Below are 13,869 nucleotides of genomic sequence, written 5' to 3' on the forward strand. Positions count from 1 at the left end.
TTTGTGCTCCTCCAAGGTTCAAGGAGAAAGCAAGATACATCGAAAAGGGCGTAGCGCTTTCAGGCAGGTTAAGGAAAACAGGATGGGTTTAAGATTATTATTATTATTATTATTATTATTTTTTTACCGATATGACATTTCACTGATGATGGCGAACAAAATCTTCTTCCATTTCTTGTCAATTTACCTGAAACAGAGAAAAAGAATAGAATTGTTTATTAAAATTTTGCTATCGACAATTTTGAAAACATCATGACTGTGATTTAGGTAACACTGGTAAGGGTATATGAATGTCTATGTAGTTATCACATTTGAACAGTGTGGATCGTGGGTCAACTAAAGACCACCATAGAAAATGTGTTCACTTGATACATAATTTTTAAGGAACGACCCCACCTTCTGGACGCTAACACTTCCTTTCAAGACCGAATTTGGTCTTTTAAATGAACATCTGATGGCATTTTATCCACGATGGTCAATGACTAGACTAGACTGTTGATCTCAATGTGATGTAGGTAACACTGATGGTAAGGGTATGAATGTCTATGTAGTTATCACATTTGAACAGTGTGGATCGTGAGTCAACCGGTCAACTAAAGACCACCATAGAAAATGTGTTCACTTGATACAAGAATCATAATTTTTAAGGAACGAACCCACCTTCTGGGCGCTTACCTAACACTTCCTTTCAAGACCGAATTTGGTCTTTTAAATGAACATCTGATGGTATTTTATCCACGATGGTCAATGACTAGACTTGGACTGGTGATCTCAAGAACTATTATTAAGAATCAAGGATGAGGCTAATAGGGTCTATTTCTACTGAAATGTTATTGTTAACCTTTTAGATAGGAGTTACATGGATATCATTGTGATGAGAGGATAGATAGCGATGATATTTGCAACAATGCCAAGGTTAAATCTAGCAATGGTTGATCTCAAGAGCTATTAAGAATCAAGGATGAGGCTAATAGGGTCCATTTCTACTGAAATGTTATTGTTAACCTATTAGATAGGAGTTACATGGATATCATTGTGATGAGAGTGAGAGGATAGATAGCGATGATATTTGCAACAATGCCAAGGTTAAATCTAGCAATGGCTGGGAGCAATTTGTTCACAATAACAACAGGAACAGGGGATAAAAATATTGAAAAAGGAGTATACATGGGACCAAAATTTGGTCCCATCACAACACAGGGAATCAAAATTATTTATCAAGAAGTTTTCACGAACGAGCTGTTTTAAATTAATACATGTTTTGAAAACATAGACAACAAAGTCATTTTAGTTTTACCTGAGTAATATCTATCAAAAATAAGTCGAAAATAACATCAAATTCTAGCAATGGCTGGGAGCAATCTGTTCACAATAACAACAGGAACAGGGGATAAAAATATTGAAAAAGGAGTATACATGGGACCAAAATTTGGTTCCATCACAACACAGGGAATCAAAATTATTTATCAAGAAGTTTTCACGAACGAGCTGTTTTAAATCATTACATGTTTTGAAAACATAGACAACAAAGTCATTTTAGTTTTACCTGAGTAATATCTATCAAAAATAAGTCGAAAATAACATCAAATTTCATAGTAAGAGAAAATGACTGGAGATTTTAAAGCAGAAGAAAATCAGAAACGGTCACACTAAAATAAGGAAAAGGGAAACACCAATATGCAAGGAGGAGCCTTCTAAGAAGTCCTCCTCAAAAGAAAAGTCCCTGAACAGGAGTCTGAGTTGAAGAACATCACAATAACCATTGATTATTACATATGAACAATAGGACATGACTGTGTAATGCCGCAACACTACACAAAAGACTTGTAAATGTGCCATATACTAGTACATAAATCTCTATGTACTTGAAATTGGTAACAATGCATGTAATCTAATCCTCCACAGGAGCGCGGGAAAACAAAAAACACAATCAATGAAGGTAGTAGAGGTAATTTCAGGAAATTGTTTTCCATGGAAAAAGAGTAAAAAATAAAATACGTATAGCTAGAATACGTAGACTTGTAGAGTCTTTTATAGCATTCTGCTCTCTGAACTTGGTCCTAATTAATGTCTGTCCTTGTTTATATATGTTTCCTATACCAGCAGAGGACTGAAAAGTCCTTTTAACCCCACATGTCTGATGGCTGCACAAAACTGATTAGCAATATTGTGAATTAATACACAATTCATTATTATCAGAGCTATCAAACAAATCCAATCCACATATTCGTATGTGATATGTGACCTATTTACCTGTTATTTATTTAGGTACATATTAATATGTACCCTGTACCTAATTATTAAAATTAATCAAAATTTATTACAAACAAATGAGAGGGTCAGTGGGAGCAAAAAACCTTGTGCAAAATAATTCTGGAGAGGCTATGTGCGAGGAATATTTCCCTTGCTCCCCCCTTTATAAAGAAGCATGCGCATTGCACTTTCTCTTACATGTAGTCGTCCAATCACAATCATAGAGCCGGGATAAATACGCATTTGATTCCCTCGATTTATCACGAGCATCGTTGGTTCAGTGGTAGAATGCTCGCCTGCCACGCGGGCGACCCGGGTTCGATTCCCGGACGATGCAATGATATTTTTGCCGGAAAAATGTGTGGTGAACTTTTCGTACAAGAGGGATGAGGAGTAGTTCCTCAGATTGTGCTTTAAATTTTAGTTCGTGTGGCAACTCATTACTTCCAAAACGTAGGAGAAGATTTGGTGAGCAAAGGTGAGAAATCGTAAGGCACGAAAGAGGGGTAAAAACAAACAAATTATTACCAGATTTGTTGAGGTTGCTGAATTAGGATAAGATTTATAACTGAACTCATTACTTCCAAAACGTAGGAGAAGATTTGGTGAGCAAAGGTGGGAAATCGTAAGGCACGAAAGAGGGGTAAAAACAAACAAATTATTACCAGATTTGTTGAGGTTGCTGAATTAGGATAAGATTTATAACTCATTGGTAACAATGCATGTAATCTATCCGGACAACAAAACAATCCTCCACAGGAGCGCGGGAAAACAAAAGACACAATTAATGAAGGTAGTGGAGGTAATTTCAGGAAATTGTTTTCCATGGAAAAAGAATAAAAAATAAAATACGTATAGCTAGAATACGTAGACTTGTAGAGTCTTTTATAGTAGAAGAACAAAACTCATTTGGTCATTCGTACCTACTTGGATCTAAAAAGGAACCAAGTAACCACACCTTAAAAATTCCGTATATTGAGGATCAAAATCAGAATGGAAAGACCACCGAATGAACTTAAAATAGGAAATTTATCTGGTTATATCTTTCAAGGTTTCAAGGCACAAAGGCAAATGTGCTTAGGATTTATAACTTTCAATTCAATAAATGAGGAAAATAAACATAATTTACCTGTTCTTAAGAACTGTAAGTTAGGCATTGGTGATTTTACTTAGCCTACTACAGTATTCCTAGGAGGGGGGAGCTACTGACACGGAAATATTTAATGAGGAGAATGGGGAGTAAGTGAAAGATTGGGTAGGAGACACAGAGAGAGCCTACAAAACAATAATTTGCCGATCAGCAATTACTCTTAAGTTCAACTTTGAGTTCTTAATACACAATTATTTGCTAAACGGCAAAACGCAACGATAAAAGCTCTGAATGGTAAGTAAGTCGATAATAATTAGCCATCAATTAGTAAATTAGTAGGTAGGTACCCAAATAAGTGAGTTAATACAGGTAAATAGATACCTACTCGTAAAAAAGCAAAATCGAACTTCCAAACTTCATACTTTAAGGTGTGTGGAGTGTGGACCAACTTTTCAAAAGTCTTCGTAGAAAAAAAGTTCCTGTGAGTTCGCGGAATATGCGAATATGTGAAGTCATTTGGCACACAGCACAGGGTATACCTAAAAAACTGATTACACAAAATTCAACTGATTGGCCATAAGGAGTGCGAAAATTAGCTGACTGACCTCAAGGCAATATGCAAAACGGCGGTTTACATCGTTAGGCGAAAGAAAATTTCGGAAAAGTCGTACCATTTTCCAGTAGTCGGAAAAACCACTTTCGGGATCTTATAAAACTCAACTGATTGGCAATAAGGAATACGAAAATTAGCTGACTGACCTCCAGGCAATATGCAAAACAGCGGTTTTTCCCACGAAATTTTCTGAAACTTTCAATTTAAACACCAGGATGAAACGGACTAAAAACTAAATGTGTGATCAACACAAACTTTATAGCACGCATGAGATGAGATGATGGTTCATCACCAACGATTTCAGCAAGGAAAAGTACTAGGAAACTTAGACAGACGTAATGTTTTAGTTTACAATAAATTGAAAGTACAGATATCTACACCAATTTTTGCCAAGCCAATTTACGTCATCGTCACAAGTATTAGACACATGTAACCTAGGTTTTCTTTCTTTTCTCCTTGAACAAAATTTCGGGAGGAAAACAAGAACAAGTAAATTGGAACACGAGAAGTTTTTATTTTCGTTATAATAAAGTTTAAAGCTTTTTTTCATAATTGCTCTTTTAAAAAATCAATAGTTGGGGCAACTTTCCTAGCTCTAGTGCTGTTCTGCTGCCACGTATACCTTGAATTTTAATATCCAGGGTGGTAGGACTGGTAGGTATGTATTCGTCCTATGTAGGTTTGAGTGAACTGGATCGATAAGCAGCATATGACCACGTCCTCATAAAGTCTGAGGACGTAGAATACAGCCTGATGTAATTCGTTTTCTTCTTTTCCAATTGACAGCAATGTCCAACAAAATTATTACATCATTTACATGAAGAAACATCATTTACATCAAGATACTAGAAGCCATCATCTGTGAAGCATAAATTGTGCCTCCTTAAGGTGTGTCCACCTGTCCACACATAGTCGACGGCCATCGATCGATGTGGATTTATTTTGAATCGATGTGGACCGTCGGTCCACGATGATTGGACACACCTTAAGAAGACCATTGAAAACTAAATAAAGCGCTTCTCGGGAGTCTCACTTGGTCCACCCCGTACAGACAAAGGTAGAAAATCGTTCTGTGTATTCTACCTGGCACGAACACGGAAATTATTTTGACTGCATGACGACTATCAACTTGGAGCCAGTGACGTCACACCAATATAGACACGCTGGAGGGGGGAGTTATTTTGCTCTGGTATGAAGTTATAAGCTGCAGAAGGATTGAAGGAAGGTATCCATATCCATCCTCTTTCCCTGAGATGTGTTGTGTAATCGCTCTAAAAGTTGTGGTGGAGAAAAATCGAGGTCAACTGGTTAAATCTAATAATGAAAAAGAAGCAAATCCATTTCAAATGGAAAAGATTGCACACCTTTTGAAAGCTGCCCCCGTAACAGATTAACAGATACTCATATTATTAAAGGCACCCAATCAGAAATACAGAATCCTGGGATAAGAGTATAGTACACCAAACTCCATACTACTTATCGTGCAACGTACAACACCGTACATTACTCGAATAAACACAATTCTAATTTCAGCGCAAATAATCGAAAAGTTTTCCGAGGGAAAATGAAGGTGCTGTTGGAGAGGGAGAAAAATTCGTACCTAAAGTGGAGGCGGGAGGAGAACCCTCTTTCTTCCCCCCTTTTTTTACAATGCCGAACTCTCGAACTTGGCAGAAGAAACTTTGTCGGTGCAAAAAAAGATACATACTTATTTACTTTAAAATCTTGAGTGGAATATTTCCAGGCCATGTTTATTGTTCATTACTTTGAAAAGTTCGTGTGGTAATAATAGAGAGAGGATAAAGTGACTTTATTCCTCAGCTCCCTACACCTGTGTGAACTCATCAACTCAATATATGTATTATCACCATATTGTTCATTATTATGTCTGAGAGTATAGGACAAATACGTGAATTGCTTCTACTTCTACAAATTCAATGACCGGTAATAATAGAGAGAGGATAAAGTGACTTTATTCCTCAGCTCCCTACACCTGTGTGAACTCATCAACTCAATATAATATGTATTATCACCATATTGTTCATTATTATGTCTGAGAGTATAGGACAAATACGTGAATTGCTTCTACTTCTACAAATTCAATGACGATAAAAATGACACCCCAAAGACCAAGACCTGAAGAAGGAATAGATGAAATAGATCTGAAATCGGTCCTCGTCCTAGTCCTAGATCTAGAATGACTATACCATCTCTGCGACTTGGCTTCAATATTGTGAAAGGAGCACATACGTGTAAATGATGAAACGTTGCCATTTTCAATACGGCCTGTAGGATAACGTCATTTTCGAAAGTTACAAAGGAATATTGGGAAAGAAAACCCTCAAATAATTATCATACCCATTCTTCCACGAAAATTTGATGCACACTTGAAAGTAATAATTTCATTTTACGTTTTTTGATGACATTATTGTGCTGCTTTCGTTTACTTTACACTTCTTTATTCCTTCACCTTTGAAGACGACGTGTTAGTTCCTTATTTCCTTCTTTTTTTTTTCCTCAAAGTGTCAAGGTGGAGGCTTTTGCATTCAGATAGAAACAAAAGGGGTGGAGATAGGTATAGGTAAGTATGTAAATAGGCTTCGAATAGGGAAAGGTAGAAAAAAAAGAAGGAAATGCTGACAGTAAATGGAATTGTCATAATGTGTGAAAAAAAAACTCTATAAATGAAAGAAGAATATGATTATCGAACATTTAAAAATTTCAAATGTTTGATAGAAGCCTGCACCAAGTGAAGAAACAATTGAATTTATAACTAGAAATTTCCTCAGATCGGATATTACGAGTATTATAAGATTTGAGAAAATTATTATCTTTTACCTCACGGCATCATTACATACCTATTGACATTGTAAGCATGTAGCAAATGTAGCATATCTACAGAACGGATAAAATCCAAAGAGGAAGCACGAGACATTATCTGCTTGTTACAACAGCAAGAGCAAGTAGCAAATGAGATTACGTTAAAAGATAACAAGAAAGCTAAGATCGATACAAGGTTACAAGCATGATTATCATCAACATGCTGATGGGATAGTCGGGCAGGGGAAGCAGAAAAGACACGGGGAAAAAGTCTGTTTTAAAAAGCTATTAAAAAGGTAGAAAAGAAAGTCCTTATTATTTGCCCCATGATGTATAAAAAGCTTTAGAGAATTTATGATGATGATGCTAATAAAATTAAAATTTATTCATACAAAACCCTGCGAAAATACACTTTCACCTCTCCCATTGTAAAAAAATGTAAAGCTAAAAATTATATTTATAATAAAAAAGGTTTCCTTCTAACAAGAGGTTTTCCTGACGTTCCTTTTTTCAATGCTGACAGTCTTTGTAATATTAATTGACCTTTTTAAAAAAATGATAATGAAAGCTCTTTTTTCCTAGTAAAAGAGAAAATATCGGGGGAAAAATCAGCTAAATTCCGTCAAAGTGAAGGTTTACAGTTCAGTGCTTACTTCAGTCCTGCAACCCACATTAAGCACATCATAGGAAAAGGCTTCAATTATTGACGAGGCTAACTCAATTCATTCATAAAAAGCTCAATAGTTTGTATTTCGTAACAGAAAAGGTCTTTAGGGAAACCACTGAAACCAGCAAATCTTGATCGTATTTGGAGTTAGACTATCGTAGACGTGGTTTGTCACTGGGATGAAGAGGAACACAAAATCCAATACTTAGGTTGAAAAGCAGTACATGTACAAGCTATCTCCTTTCATTAGTTTCATTTTACCCTGCCTACCAAAGACTCTTATTTTACTTTTACCCCAAAGTATCTATAGGCGTAGAGGTTACCTGCAGCACTGTACCGGCAAAAAAACCGATCCCTGTGTTCTTAGTCTCAGGGAGGGAGGTGGAGAGGATCAAGGTGACTTATCGAACATGGCAACGCAAGAACACGAACAATTGTTCACTTCACGAAGGAGAAAAAGTAAAAGAGACAGAGGAGAAGAAAGAGTATATGAAATTTTCTGCTCCATTCTTGCTTGGGGTACTTGAATTCTGTACTCATCCTTGTTTTTTCTTTTCTTTCCTCTCTTTGTGTGAAGAGTTGTCTTCATTTTCACAATAAAATGGCACCCAAGTTACGGTCGGAACGAGGATATTCATTTGTAGGCACTAGGCTGACTTTTTTCCCTTGTTCACACCAGATTTTTTTTCCTTTCTTTTGTTCAAAAGTTTGAGACCAAAATTGGACCTGAGACACCAAGCATCGACGTGTCTTGATACATCTAAACCAAATGCAAAACGGTCGAGTTAAAACATAGGCCTTCACTTCGTTCGGTCAATTACTGCACAACCATTATAAAGATAAGTTTCTATGACGTCAAATATTGAAAAATGGGAAGTGCAAAAATTTGTATTTTGGAACGGACCACAGCAGCAAAGCGAACGTGGATCTGACAGAAGAATGATTTTCAGCGTCCTATAAATGGAGTTACTATCTACACATATCAACCACGTGAATATAATATATGTAATTTCTTCGAGAAAAAATAATCCAATGATCAAGATTGACTTATTTGGAGCCCGAAAAATATGTATCTATAAGGAAAATGTCAACAACATAGCTATTATTAGCTCAATGTAAAATCGGCTCGTCATGTCTGCTCATTACATGTTGAATGAAAAGTTCATAATATTTTTGGACTTGACTCACCAAAATGGAGAGGGATCGTGGACTTCCAATAATGTGCCTGACACACTAGATCAGTGAGTTACAAATTCACATACCTGAAACAATAGGAGAAAAATTCAAAGGTTAATATAGGCTCTAGACTAGTCTAGAGTTCTAGACAACAAGAATCCGGGAATCAAGGGTTTGTAGACCCAATACCGGTGAAATCCCAAGGTAAAGTACAACCGCGGTACACATTACATAAGCGCCAAAATTCAACAAAGTAATCATCTACCATTTCCCCTGACCCCCTACTTTGTTTTTGGTAGTAGGGGGCTAAGGAGAGGTTTCTTCGTACCTAGATTTTTGTCAGAGCTCATTCTCTCTTCTGATTTCAGGTTGGAAGGTCCTCTGCTCTTGATCCCTCTCTCTGATAATTCACGTTTAATTTAATTTGACAATGACAACACAAACTTTTTGTATTTTGAAATTCCGTGATTACCAGGGAAATTACTTCTTCGTGCGTCAGGAAATTGTGCTCCACATTTTAGCTGAGGAGAATTTCTCACGAGAAATCGATTGGTGTACATTTAAGGTCTCTAGAAATGACGGCTAACGAGTTATCGAGCTTGAAACTGACCAAAGTCCCAGCTTCTCATTGTACTCCATCACATCTTGAGGCCCTAATTTTAATTTAACGCCAGGCGCCAGCCGAGGAGAAAAGATTCCCTTCGAACCTCTGATTATATGCAATACGTACCACCATTCACCATCCACTATGCTTTGGGGAAAACACGTTCAACATAAAAGTGAGGTAAGGTGTATTTTACTTTTCATAGATACTTAAGCTGTCATACGGACCGCGATCAAAACCGCGGATACCACAATCAAAACCGCGGATACCGCAATCAAATCCGCGGATATCGCGATCAAAACCACGGATACCGCGAACAAAACCGCGGATACCGCGAACAAAACCGCGGATACCGCGATCACAACCGCGGATACCGCGAACAAAAGCGCGGATACCGCGAACAAAACCGCGGATATCGCGATCAAAACGCGGATATCGCGATCAAAACCGCGGATACCGCGAACAAATCCGCGGTTAACGCGAACAACATTAAAGAAAACAGTCATGAGAACCTTCCTCTTTTAAAATCTCAACTCTCCAATTCAGAAGCTCCCAAATCCATGGTCTAAATGTAGGAGAAACTTCCCCCCAACCCCTACCATTTCCCCTGACCCCCTACTTTGTTTTTGGTAGTAGGGGGTTAAGGGGAGGTTTCTTCGTACCTAGATTTTTGTCAGAGCTCATTCTCTCTTCTGATTTCAGGTTGGAAGGTCCTCTGCTCTTGATCCCTCTCTCTGATATCTCCAAAGATTTGAACATGGTTTTTAGGATACCAAGAGTTCCCATTATAGTATTTAAGATTACCAAGGAGTCTTTCCTATGTGATTTTTCACGAGAAATCGATTGGTGTACATTTAAGGTCTCTAGAAATGACGGCTAACGAGTTATGAGCTTGAAACTGACCAAAGTCCCAGCTTCTCATTGCACTCCATCACATCTTGAGGCCCTAATTTTAATTTAACGCCAGGCGCCAGCCGAGTAGAAAAGATTCCCTTCGAACCTCTGATTATATGCAATACGTACCACCATCCACCATCCACTATGCTTTGGGGAAAACACGTTCAACATAAAAGTGAGGTAAGGTGTATTTTACTTTTCATAGATACTTAAGCTGTCATAAAATTTCCATGAATAAAAAATGTGGGAAATCGGGAGAGAAGTATAAAAACGGCAGGAGGAATTTTTTGAAAATAAACGGTTTATACTTAGTTGAATGCTAACGTATTACAACATATCCCAAGTTATGAAAATTTCCACTTTTGGGTTTAATATAAACAGCAATTCCCGAAAGAAATTTATACGTTTTCAGAATAACCCACTCTTACTGCTCTGTTGATGGTAGTGAGTTTCAAGAGAACAAAAGTTTGTACTAAAGTTATATTGCCATTCTACCAGTACATTAGTTATTTGTACTACTCGTATAACTCCATTACTTTCTTGTTGGCCATTTGTCAAGAACAACAGAACATTTTTACTATCAATGCAACATTATTAAATAACAATAATTTTACAACTGGATAAAGGAACATCCCTTCTCATCTCATGTGCCATCATTACCCATCACTTTCACAAGCGAAACTTTTAGGCAAGAATTCGAAATTCCTAATTTTAACCATAAAACGAAAAGTAGCTGTATAAAATAATTTAGAGGCCCTGTGATAAAAGAGAACCCAAATTATTTAAGGAACTTTAAGAACAACTACAATAAAACTTGCCTCCCTCATAAACCCAACACACAAAAGACTATTTTCGCTTTAAAAGCTTTTGGAAAATGTTTTTCCAGAGAAAGATGCTTTTTGGTTTTGGCCAAAGAAAAACTCAGGGGAATCCTTTTCCTCGTGATATAGAGGAGAAATTTATTATATTGGCACAATGAAGACGACGCAAAAGCTTCTCAATACATTGATAAATATTATTACACTCATATCCCCCTTGTCTTTTGAGTTTCAGGTTTAACCCGTCGTATGATCCATGGTCATTTGTTTCTATAAAGCTGTGTCCACATGTCCACACATACTTAGTCGACGGCCATCGATCGACCGAGGGCCGTCGACTATGTATGGATGTATGGATGTTAATGTTCAAAAGATAAAAAGGACTAATAAAATTTATGAAAAGACCAAATGCTCATTTTGGACCACATAAACTTTAGGGATCTAAAACATACTATCAACTTCTTAAATTTTATTAACAAACTTTAATGCAACTCTTCCGTGACGCGTGGGATTGTTAGTGGCATCTTCGTCAAAAATTTCAGGTGTGTTGCTACAGATTTATCGTATAGTGTAGCGCACAAATCCTTTATTCCACTTGCATAGGTTCACTTCTTTGCTTCCTCTTCTGATAGTTCTACTGTGCAAGTCGTCTTCTCTACAGTGGTCACCTGGGTTAATCATTCCTCACTCATCACCGTCATCAATAATTATGTATTTTCCTAACGATTCACGTCACTTCACGTCCGTGTGACGTGACGATGCGTGCTTGGCACAGATCAAAGTGTTTACACGTCATGTAGTTCTAAGTAATCCAGTACGTAGGTATCGGAGTATACGGGTAGAAACTGTATTAGATTGAAGAGTGCAAAGGCTTGGAATAATCAAGTTTTTCCTCGTGATATAGAGGAGAAATTTATTATATTGGCACAATGAAGACGACGCAAAAGCTTCTCAATACATTGATAAATATTATTACACTCATATCCCCCTTGTCTTTTGAGTTTCAGGTTTAACCCGTCGTATGATCCATGGTCATTTGTTTCTATAAAGCTGTGTCCACATGTCCACACATACTTAGTCGACGGCCATCGATCGACCGAGGGCCGTCGACTATGTATGGATGTATGGATGTTAATGTTCAAAAGATAAAAAGGACTAATAAAATTTATGAAAAGACCAAATGCTCATTTTGGACCACATAAACTTTAGGGATCTAAAACATACTATCAACTTCTTAAATTTTATTAACAAACTTTACGGCAACTCTTCCGTGACGCGTGGGATTGTTTGTGGCATCTTCGTCAAAAATTTCAGGTGTGTTGCTACAGATTTATCGTATAGTGTAGCGCACAAATCCTTTATTCCACTTGCATAGGTTCACTTCTTTGCTTCCTCTTCTGATAGTTCTACTGTGCAAGTCGTCTTCTCTACAGTGGTCACCTGGGTTAATCATTCCTCACTCATCACCGTCACCATCCTTGAGAGTCTCAGGGGAGAAACTGGAAGGCAAGAGGAAAGAATCTAGAAAATTAGATTTTGATATTTTCCTCAAGCATGCAGGCTACGCCTTTCTTTTTCCTGTCAATAACAACCCTTGCTCTCTTCGTGAAGTCTTTGTGAATATCAATCTGATGGTGTGTTCATACTTACCAACTAAAATCTAAACTGTAATGTTGAATGAAAAGTTCATAATATTTTTGGACTTGACTCACCAAAATGGAGAGGGATCGTGGACTTCCAATAATGTGCCTGACACACTAGATCAGTGAGTTACAAATTCACATACCTGAAACAATAGGAGAAAAATTCAAAGGTTAATATAGGCTCTAGACTAGTCTAGAGTTCTAGACAACAAGAATCCGGGAATCAAGGGTTTGTAGACCCAATACCGGTGAAATCCCAAGGTAAAGTACAACCGCGGTACACATTACATAAGCGCCAAAATTCAACAAAGTAATCAACTTAAATTCACGTTTAATTTAATTTGACAATGACAACACAAACTTTTTGTATTTTGAAATTCCGTGATTACCAGGGAAATTACTTCTTCGTGCGTCAGGAAATTGTGCTCCACATTTTAGCTGAGGAGATGCAGAGTACTGGCGTGGAAGTGACAACTAGAATACCTTGCTACTGACAAAACGTTTACATCTTCCAAGGCAAAAGTTGACACATTTCGTTGTAAATTATTATCAGTATTGTGTGAAATTAGACGGCACTAGGCCCTTTCTCATGCCCACGTACACAACGCTGGAATCACGTAATTTGTTAAAACATCATCCTCATCTTCACCGTATAGCTTACAGTCTCGCACACATTAATGAAAATGACTTTTCTCCTTCTCAGTCATTACACATGGAGAATGCAGCCCAAGTCGAGCAAATGGAAACCATTTCCCACGAAATTTTCTGAAACTTTCAATTTAAACACCAGGATGAAACGGACTAAAAACTAAATGTGTGATAAATACAAACTTCATAGCACGCATGAGATGAGATGATGGTTCATCACCAACGATTTCAGGAAGGAAAAGTTTGCTAGCGAAGAAAGAATAGGCAGACATAATGTTTTTTACTTTCCTTTTGTTTACAATAAATTGAAAATACAGATATCTACACCAAGTTTTGCCGATTTCTGACGTCATCGTCACGAGTATTAGACACATGTAAGTGGAAGTAGACTTCGTTTTTCTGTCTTCTCTCCTTGAACAAATTTTCGGGAGGAAAACAAAGAACAAGTAAATTGGAACACGAGAAGTTTTTATTTTCGTTATAATAAAGTTTAAAGCTTTTTTCATAATTGCTCTTTTAAAAAATCAATAGTTGGGGCAACTTTCCTAGCTCTAGTGCTGTTCTGCTGCCACGTATACCTTGAATTTTAATATCCAGGGTGGTAGGACTGGTAGGTATGTATTCGTCCTATGTAGGTTTG

At 37.2% G+C, this 13,869-nt stretch overlaps 1 non-coding gene across 1 annotated transcript; it reads left to right on the forward strand.

Annotated features, from left to right (window-relative positions):
- Positions 1-2,519: 2,519 nt before the first annotated feature.
- On the forward strand, positions 2,520-2,590 carry Trnag-gcc. The gene has a single exon. It is a non-coding gene; the product is annotated as a tRNA-Gly (tRNA).
- The last annotated feature ends 11,279 nt before the right edge of the window (positions 2,591-13,869 follow it).

Source organism: Diaphorina citri, unplaced genomic scaffold (assembly GCF_000475195.1).
Source record: "Diaphorina citri unplaced genomic scaffold, Diaci psyllid genome assembly version 1.1 scaffold440, whole genome shotgun sequence".
NCBI classification, from domain to species: Eukaryota; Metazoa; Arthropoda; class Insecta; order Hemiptera; family Psyllidae; genus Diaphorina; species Diaphorina citri.